Here is a 10,278-nt window from a genome sequence, read left to right as displayed (position 1 = left end):
TACACTCGTGCTTCAACCATTGTTCTTACTAATGGTACTGCAATGATGGGGAGATTTCATGAAAAATGTGATTGTGGCCACTTCTTGACTGTCAAGGGGACATATGCTATCCTTCCGGAGGCGGGAACTATCTAAGTCCAACCTCTGTGAAATTCCCACAGGCAATATTTCCTTACTCAGGCTTTTCACTCAGCTCCAAAATTTCATCCAAGAAGGTAGGATTAAAATAAAAAGAAAGCATTGTGTCTGTGGTCTGAAACATATTGGCTAATCAAGAGTGTCCCCTTAAATGCTTTGAAGATAAAATTACTGCTTGTGATGCATGTAACTGGAGAAACAGAAAAATATCCCTGATGTACCTAATCCAACTACTAAAATAGCATTATATCTATATTTAAAACAGAAGAGAATAAATGGGGGATATGAACATTTGTGGTGATAGTGCTCCTCAATGTTATGACATTTTTATTTATTCCTGTAGAGAGGGGGCGTGGTCTCTTGCCCTGACAGACAGGGAGAGAGCCACGACTGCCCGCTGGCAGCAGAACCGGGATACCCATGGCCACGTCGCCAGAAGCAGAGGGGCGGGGCAGGAATAGGAACTATAAAAGGCCGGCCCTTTAGCTCAGTTGGGGCAGAACTGCCAAAGGAGCAGGACGTCTCTCCCGCGCTGCCGGAGCCCGGACCTGATGGAGGCTGGTCCTGTGCCAGAGGCCCAGAAAGACTGCTGGAGCTGCCGGACACCGGGGACACCGAGGAGCTGTTGGGGCTGCCAGTCGCCATTTACCTGAGCGAGACTGATGACAACCCTGGAACCCAGGTACCTCTGGACTAGGAATGTAGGAAGAAGCCCGGGGAAGCCGAATAGGGTTTGGTTGTGTGACTGATTGCAAGCCAGCCAGCATGTTGCAGTCTGATTTCCCTGCTGACCCAGCGGCAGAACCCTCCACCGCTGTTAGGACCCTGGGTTGGGACACAGTGGAGCGGGAAGGCCCGCGTCCCCCTATCCTCTGCCATCCGTCTTTGTGGTCAGGAGGCCTGGGTTGATCTGGCACCCGCCTGAACTAGGGCGCCAGATGGTTTGCTGACTCTCCCACCAGAGAGCTGATCTCCCCTAGACTGCATGTTGCTCTGCCTGACAGCAGACCAGAGCCCCATACCTGAACTGATTACTGCCCTGCCCTGATTGAGGGCCCAGGCAAATAGACTCTTTACTGTTCTATCTGACTGACTGTAGGTCAGAGCCCCTGCTGGATTACTGCCCCACCCTGACTGATGGCTGTGACGTTATTAATATGAACTGTGACTGTATAGATCATTGTTGCAACCAAGGTCCTATAGTGGCACCAAATCTTGTACAAAGGGGGTCAAGTTATGTGCCTATGAAAAGGTTGTAATTTGCTGTCTGTATATGTGTATCATTTTTGAATTTGAAGTTATGAATATTGGCTATGTACTTGTACCTCAATGTGTTTGATTCTAAGTAGCATCAGTGAAGCATTTGGTCAGCTTCTCGAGAAAGGACTATTCTGAGTAAGTGCCCCATCAAGAAACACTTAACTGACAATGGACCTTGGGAGACGCCAATCCATATCTGAGAAGCCTTCCTGGGATGTATGTGAGCAATGGCTGCTGCCTGCAAACTGAGCCATGGACATGTGACTTGCCCATGTGATTACAAACTCCATCTTGCTATTGTGATTTTCCACAGTAAGAACAAAGGGGTTTCCTTCCACATGGCAGAGGATATAAAAGGCCCTGGAAACCCCTCCATTTTGTCTTCAGTCCTGCTTCTTACCTCTGGAGGAACTTTGCTACACTGAAGCTCTGAACAAAGGACTGAATGACCCATCCAAGCTGTGGATGTACTCCAGAGACTTGATTTGAATCTGCAGTTTATTCCATCACTGCTACAAGCCTGAACCAAGAACTTTGCCATTACTGTATGTAATTGATTCCATTTAACCAATTCTAGCTCTCATCTATATTTCTTTCTTTTTATGAATAAACCTTTAGATTTTGGATTCTAAAGGATTGGCAATAGCATGATTTGTGGGTAAGCTCTTACTGGTATATTGACCTGGGTCTGGGGCTTGGCCCTTTGGGATCGGGAGAACTTTTTTTTCTTTTACTGGGGTATTGGTTTTCTTAACCATTCATCCCCATAACGAGTGGTGCTGATGGTGATACTGGGAAACTGGAGTGTCTGAGGGAATTGCTTGTATGACTTCTGGTTAGGCAGTGGGATAAAACCGAAGTCCTCTCTGTTTAGCTGGTTTAATGTGCCTTAGTAATAAAGGACACCCAGCTTTGGGCTGTAACTGCCCTGCTCTAAGCAATTTGCCCTGAACTGATACTCTCAGTTGTGTCCTGCCAGAGGCCACATTGTTACAATGGCCCGGGCAGATAGACTCATTGCAGCTCTCCCAGACACTGGCCAGAGCCATTAACTGTGTGTCACCCCGCCCTGATTGAGGACTCCAGGCCTATAGACTTATTGCTGCTCGGCCTGCCTGCAGGCCTGGGACACTAACTGTGAGCTGATTTTCCCCTGAACTGAAGCATGCCAGAAGTGTCGTAGCGAAGGGGGCATGGTTTCCCACGCTGACGGACAGGAGAGAGCTGCGACTGCCTTACAATTCCTTACCTGTGAGAACTGTATTTTACTCTTTTTTTTGAAATTATGATTTGGCACAGCTGGGGTATTTTTCTCATAGCTTTTAACATACAGTTACTGGGATGTGTCCTCTCTGGTAAGCTCCCAAAACTGTAAAAAGAAACTGAGGGCTTGTCAACAGTAACTGGGGGATCGATGAGCAGCGATAGATGCATCAGTAGTCGATTTAGGTGGTCTAGTGAAGACCTACTAAATGGGCTGCAGATCGCTCTCTTCTCAACTCCTGTACTCCACCAGATCAAGACAAGTAGGGGGAGTTGATGGGAGAGCGTCTCCTGTCAACATTGCGTACTGTGGACACCGCGGTAAGTAGATCTAAGCTACATTGACTTGAGTTACACTATTCATGTAACTCAAATTGCATAGCTTAGATCACCTTTTCCCTTTAGTGTAGACAAGGCATTGCATTTGGGCTGGAGGAGTAATTCTGTTAATGACTGTGTGCTTTTTAAGTTTATGGATACACTTGAACAGACAAGAGACCCTAGAGTGCATTCATTTAACATTTTACAAAATGTTGTTTTTAATTACTATTTCCCTTAATTTAGAAATGTTTTTGGAGGGAAATGTATGCACAAGAGGCATTGTTAGCAACCTCTTCTTCTTCTTCTCATAAAGCAAACAAACAAAAAGACCTCATATGATATATTGAGACACAGATGACCACTGGGTTTTTCATCTCATGGGTGATTTAGAAAATAGGAACCAAAACAGATCTATGCCTCACCACAGAAAGCATAACAGTACCGTATTCACACGTACATATAACATAACCTTTCAAATCAATTGTTGGCTAATATATTTGCTGTGGGTGGGTTTGGCACCAGTGCTCATTATATGTGTATTAGAAAGGAGAAGTGTAAGATTGGTTGCCTAGTCTAGAGAATACAAAGGAGGAATTATTCTGACCTAATCTAATAGTTTTTCTTTCCAAACTGTCATAAAATGTAAAATGCTGAGTGATGGTTTAAAGCAAGACTTATTGCTTGCAGTTTTTCAAGTTAATCTATACATTTCACCAGCCATATTGTAGGTGAGCATCACATGTGACTTTTCACTACAATTTACAAGTTACAAATCCTCTAACTTGTTAGGTCTGATCAAGCTGTATAAAAATAAGAGGCAGCGTTAAACAGTCATCAGTGAACTTACCAACAAAAGACGTTTTAACAGCATGGTTGCATTTAACAATACGGTTTAACAACAGGGTTGCATCCTTCCTTCCAGCATAATTTTCATCAGCAGCATCTTCTGTTGAAACCAGTACTAAACTAAGACATAGGCATAGTTTTGCAATAGACAGAAATGAAAACTTTTGTTTCCTTAACAGGGAGTTAAGGTTTTGGTGACGTACATTTTTTATTAGTACAACAATGGCTAGAGGAGCACAAGGTTGAGTCTTGCTCCTGGATATCTGATTCCTATAGGAGAAATTATAAATAAAGCTGTTTCAGATTGCATTTAAAACTGAGACCCAGCTTGTACAGTGGATGGATATTTAGACTATAAGCTCTTTAGGGCAGGGACTATCCTTTTTTCTCTTTCTACAGTGTTTAACACAACAGGGCCTAGACCTTGGTTGGGACCTAATGTCCCACCACAATATATGTAATACTAAGAGTAAGAAGACACTTACCCCTGAAATTCTACCCACGGATGCCAATGGGAACATCCAGTGACCTGAGTTTGGCCCTGAAGCATTAAATCTGCAGTAATTAGTTTCTAAAAATCCAGAATAAATACACAACTGTTTCATTTGCTGCTCAGAACTATGAATTTTGACAAGATTTGTCCTGCATTGTGTTTTCTGCTATTACTCTAATAGTCATTGTTACAATAACTGAAAGTAACCTGAAAAGTTATGTAAGAGAAACCTGTACTTCCTTTAATGTACTCCAAGGTCAGTTGAAGGGAGAATTAAAAAAACCTCTGTATAAGAGCAAATACACTGCAGGCTTGTAACTCCCATGACAATAAATGATTTCTTAATAATAGAGTATTTACCCCCTCTCCCAAGAAGATGGTGAAGACTAATAAAAGCTAAACTTCATATTTTTAAAAGCACAACAGACTAGTACACTAGCCTTTCACCTTCAGAGACTTGAGTTCAAATCCTCTTTTTGAGTTAAGAAGGATGGTAATTCCCCATCTAAGGGCACCATAAAAACTGTCTGTTTGGCACAGTAGGAAGTAGCACAAACATGTTCCAAGTCAGGATTGAGGTACATTGACAGAGCTGGGTGAAGAAGTTTGCACAGTATCAGGGTCTGCTTTGACTGATGAAAACCAAGGATGAACTCCTGACCCCAATAAAGTCAATAGGAGTTTTAGCAATTGATGTCAGATGGGTCAGGGTTTCCTCACAGGAGTTTTAATCCTTTTTATATGGTCACTAGATTGACTCTCATTTGTCATTTTAAAAAAAAATCATAGCCACAAGGCTCCAATTAGTATTACATTTGGACATTAATATATGTGTGTGCTATTACTATGGTAACACTCAAATAATTTTAAAATCTTAACTATTTAGGCAACACATTTTTATTCAAAATATTCCATATTTGATCTTGAATGCTAATATATTGTATTCACTTTCTCCTTAGTGAAAAACAATTATTTGAACAGTAAGGACCAAGTTAAGCAGAGATAAAGGTACTGTGGTCTAGTGGATATGACGTTGGCCTGGGACTCGGGGCACTTGGGTGCTATTTCCAGCCCTTCCACTAACTTGCTGTGTGACCTTGAGCAAATCCCCTCACCTCTCTGCTCTTCTCCTGTCAGTTGTCTGTCTTGCCTATTTACGTGGAATGTTCTCAGGGCAAGGACTGTCTCTTGGGAATGGGCACGGGATGGATCACTTGATGATTACCTGTTCTGTTCATTCCCTCTAGGGCACCTGGCATTGGCCACTGTCAGAAGACAGGATACTGGGCTAGATGGACCTTTGGTGTGACTCAGTATCGTTGTTCTGATGTTCTTATGTCTGTACAGTGCCTTGCACAGGGGGGCCCTGATCTCATTTAGAGCCCTTAAATACTATGGTAACATAAATCGTCATCTCTTTATATTGATGAATTTGAGATAAAATAAAATACCATCTGGCTAACAAAAGATATAATCAGTCGAAAAACATATTAGAAATATTACAATAAGAAATTTTTGGTAAGAAACTGTTTGTATTTTCTAACCTAAAACATCTGAATGTCTCCTTTTATAGCTGTATGTGTGCTTCCTTCTATTCTGACTACATTATTATTTATTTGTTAACCAACACAATACAACTCACGGTTCCTGCCTCAAAGAGCTCACAATTTCAGATGCATATAAGGACTATATGCAGTACTCTCTAGTGTCATTGTATTGGAAAAAAAAGTCTCCTTAAGGTATGAATTCCTCCCCTTCTCCTATGCCACAATGATATTTAATATATAGCTTTGTTGTCTAGTCCACAAAATGATCTACTGTGGAATAGATAAAGCCATTTCTCTGCCTTAACTTGAAAGCTGATATGCTGTAGCATACTTTTCTAAAATAAGGCCCTGATCTCGCAAACATGTATGCATGTGCATAACTTTACTCATACAAACAGTCCCATTATGCATGTTTGCAGGATTGGGACCCAAGACCTGAAGATATACTATACTCTAGCCTAAATTTGGCAATTGAACAGTCTCTTGTGTTTTTAAAAAGCACCTTCAATAAGTGCAGGTCACAAACTATTCAAGACTCCCACTTGGGTAAATAAAACCTATAATTTAGTATCCAAGCTTACATAACTTAAAAAAACAAAAACATCATATAAAAACACAGAACATATTTGCTTATGAAATATATGCTTATGAAATATATGCGGTCTTGACAGTACATGATACTGCATCTATATAGTTAAAACTGGAAATGCAATTCACTGTTACACTAAATGTTTCTTTGGTTTAGTTACAAGACGAAATGAGCATCCTGTATACTCTTACAATGAATATACTTTAAAGAATGAAAATTAGTTTTAAACATGAAAAAGTTAAATTCTATGGGCCTAATTATAATTCAGGCAAAACTTACTTGGGGATTCTGGCTTAGAAAATGCAGGACTGGGCATCTGATCCTTTAACTGCAGTTAATACAGTAAATTTAAATATGGAAATATCTTGGATGTTAAAGCAACATTATAAGTTTTGTACAATGTGACATTGGAATGAGGAGAAACAGGTTTAACGTGTCAGCTAAGGTACTGATCCTGCAGTGAACTCTGCAGTGGCAGATGAGGCTCTACAATAGGCACAGAGGTCAGATCACAAAGAACCCATTGCAGTATCAGAGTATAGTTACAAAAGTTGTATTCTCTTGATTTCTGTGTAAACCTCTCAGCAACTCCCACAGTGGACTGACTGGAGGATGAAGTCTGAATTTATATTCCAGCTCAGAGACCCTAATTAAGTATGGGACCTGGCCCTTTCCTCTGAATGAGTTTGCTGTTGCTAACTCTCAGGATTTTATCATAAGTCTCATGATGTTGGGTGTTTTTCTTAAAGTCCAGCTCCTTGCATGTTGTGAATTCATGAGAAACACAACTTACTTTCTTTCTTTTTTTTTTTTTTTTTAAGGGAAGTTTCCAGGCCTCATGGTTGTGGGGGAAAAAAGGTTGCGCTTGTGACCCAAGTTCATCTGAAAGGAACAAAATCTAAAGAGCAAATAAAAAGATCCTTTTTTTAATCTTGTGCTTTTGAAGAACGTGACTCCTGATTTTTGAATGCTTGAGACTGCCAATAGTGAATCTGACGCCCTGATCTTAAAAAGTTTAAAGTTAGTGTTTAATTAGATTCTAGAATCTACACTTAGCAAAATTATTTGAACTTTACCCTGGGAAATATTCAGTTCTCATTTAATCTGTTGTATGTAAAGGCATTTCATAATTTAAAATATTACATAAAAATGTGTTTATTTTCTTAAATTGATAAGATTGGTGGTATGCGACTATTAAATACAAAGGGTAGTATATTATTATGTAGTGTCATATTATGTATAATCAGTAGGGCTGTCAAGCAATTATAAAAATTAATCACAATTAATTGTGCTATTAAACAATAACAGAATATGATTTATTTAAATATTTTTGATGTTTTTTACATTTTCAAATATATTGATTTCAATTACAACAGAATACAAAGCGTACAGTGCTTCATCCAGCCATCAGCCGTTGTTGTGAAAGGTCTCAGAGCAGATTTCTGGTTCTTTGGAAGTTCTGGTGGAGGTGTCCCTGTAGCTCTGACTATAGCATTGTCAGGAGAGCTGTCCATGCCTGATTAAGAAAAACAGAGATGTTCCAATTTAGCATCAAATAAACATTTTACGAAACTTAACTTTACCATCTCTCTCACCCACACCTATGTATTTGCTTAAACTACAGAACCTCATAAAATAACCAAACCAATAAGCAAAATATATTTACTGGGCTTCATCTATCCATCAGCTGTTGATGCTGATGGATTTGCCTTTTCAGCTGTCTCTTTCCTTTTTCTTTTGAGCTTGTTTACCTTCATGGAGAAGCGGTGAGATTATTCCCACAAAATGACAATGTTATAAATGGAGTAACTGTTCCTATTATAATTCTAAAAGCCCCTGTTGACATGGGTTATGAAACCATATCCTGATTTCAGAGGACCTGTCAACAAAAGGTTCAGCTACACACTAGCTGTATGAAGGTGGTGGAATATGCATTTGGCAGATTGAAAGCCTGCTGGCACAGCTTTCAAAATCATTTGGAATCCAGTGTCATTAATGAAGTCAACATTATTGAGGATTGCTGTGCCCTACACAATGTTTGCAAAGAGAAGGGGGAACCTTTTCATCAGGAGTGGAATCAGGACACTGCTGACAGCTGAACCAGTACACACAACCAGACAGTGGTTACTCATGCAATGGAAATCTGATATCCTTTGTGTACCCATAATATAATGGGTATGCCTGGTCCCATTCATGAGGGGGAATGAAATGGTATTTGAAGTGGTTGTGTGTGTGATCCTTCTTGTAAATGTGTAGGTATTGTATATCATGAATTCTGTAAATACTTCGATAACATATATTATGCATGTTATCCATACTGGCAATGTGCTGCCATTTACAGGTTATGGATTACTGTGATGGCAGTTTGTATATGTTTATTATGAAACTTTGAGATTAGGTATTTGATGAAATTCAGTAAAGTCTGTGCCACTTTTACGACTACCTATAATAAAATTTGTTACTCTTGCCTTCTGTACAAATCCAACATTTTATTTCACATAGGTGTTTACAAGCTGCAACAACCAGTAATGCAGACCAGCTGACCTCTCTCCAAGAATGTATCTGCCAGTCTCTCCTCATGCTGTGCAGCCTCTGTGTCTTTCTTCCCTGCAAATATCCTTATCGTTTTGGTGGTTGAGTTGGAACCTGGAATTTGTTTAATCAAGCAGGTCTCCCATTAGCTCATCCTAGACTCTCTTTCTCTTCCCCACAGTAAGGTGGTTCAGGCACCCAGACTTCAAGTGTCATGAATTAATCTTTGGAGGTGGAAGGCCCTTGAAAAGAGGGAAACAGAGAACATTATTGCCTGAGCATGGTAAAAAAATACATTGGAAACAAATGGTTACATAAAAAATAAAATCGTAACTCAGAATCTACAGCCTGGACTTCAAAAACAAAGGATGTCTCTGTGATGATCCACAGGGCTAGGGCCTAGGTCAGATAGTCCCTGAGCATCTGCTGTATCCACACCACCACCCAACAACTTTGACAGAGCAGCAGCTGACTGACTGTGAGTCCTGTGGGACCAAGCACCACTGAACTACAGAGATCCTGACTGGGAGAGCCTATTGCATTCACTAATTGGCTGAAGCATGTTATTTAAAGCCTAAGAGAGGAACATCTGGAGGCATCCAATTCACTCCTGATACATTGTATTGCTCCTGGTTTCTGGCCCCAATCCTTTTTCTGATACCTAGTCTGGCTTCTGGTTCCTACTCCTCTGCTCCTGCATTCTCACCCTGCCTCTGTTTCACTAACCCTACTTTGGCTGACTCACATGGCTCTGACCTGGTGTGGCTTGACTTGACTCCAACCTGATCATATGGCTTGACACTAATACAGACTGCTGGTTTGGGCTTGGACCCTCTAGACTGAACTGGGACAATGTCCCCACAAATTCAGGCCCCAGGCTTGACCCAGGCCCTGTAGCGATGGTCCTGACCATTTCTTTGCACTCCAAGATACACCAGACCAATCCTTTATCTTTATTCATAAAGAAGACACCCCCTTGCTATTTGTTTCACCCTGCAGATTTCCTTTCTTGTAGATTTCACAATGTCTCAATTGGTACCTGCTCAGTATACAAATAGACACAAAGTGTGAGGCATACAGTATACAAATGGCCAGAAAGGGAAACAGGTGTCACTTACCTCCTGCTTGAGGGGAATATCTCTGAGATACGTCACCTCCTGGTGACCTGCCTTAACTCCAACACTTTAAGATCATAATTTTCAGTATAGATACACAACTCCTTAAATATAGATACACAACTCCATACATTTTGCAATGACTATGATGACCAGAGGGCTATTGGCTCTAGG

The sequence above is a fragment of the Natator depressus genome, chromosome 1 (assembly GCF_965152275.1).
Source record: "Natator depressus isolate rNatDep1 chromosome 1, rNatDep2.hap1, whole genome shotgun sequence".
Classification (NCBI taxonomy): Eukaryota; Metazoa; Chordata; order Testudines; family Cheloniidae; genus Natator; species Natator depressus.
The sequence above is the reverse complement of the archived record's forward strand: the minus strand, read 5'-3'. Positions refer to the sequence as shown.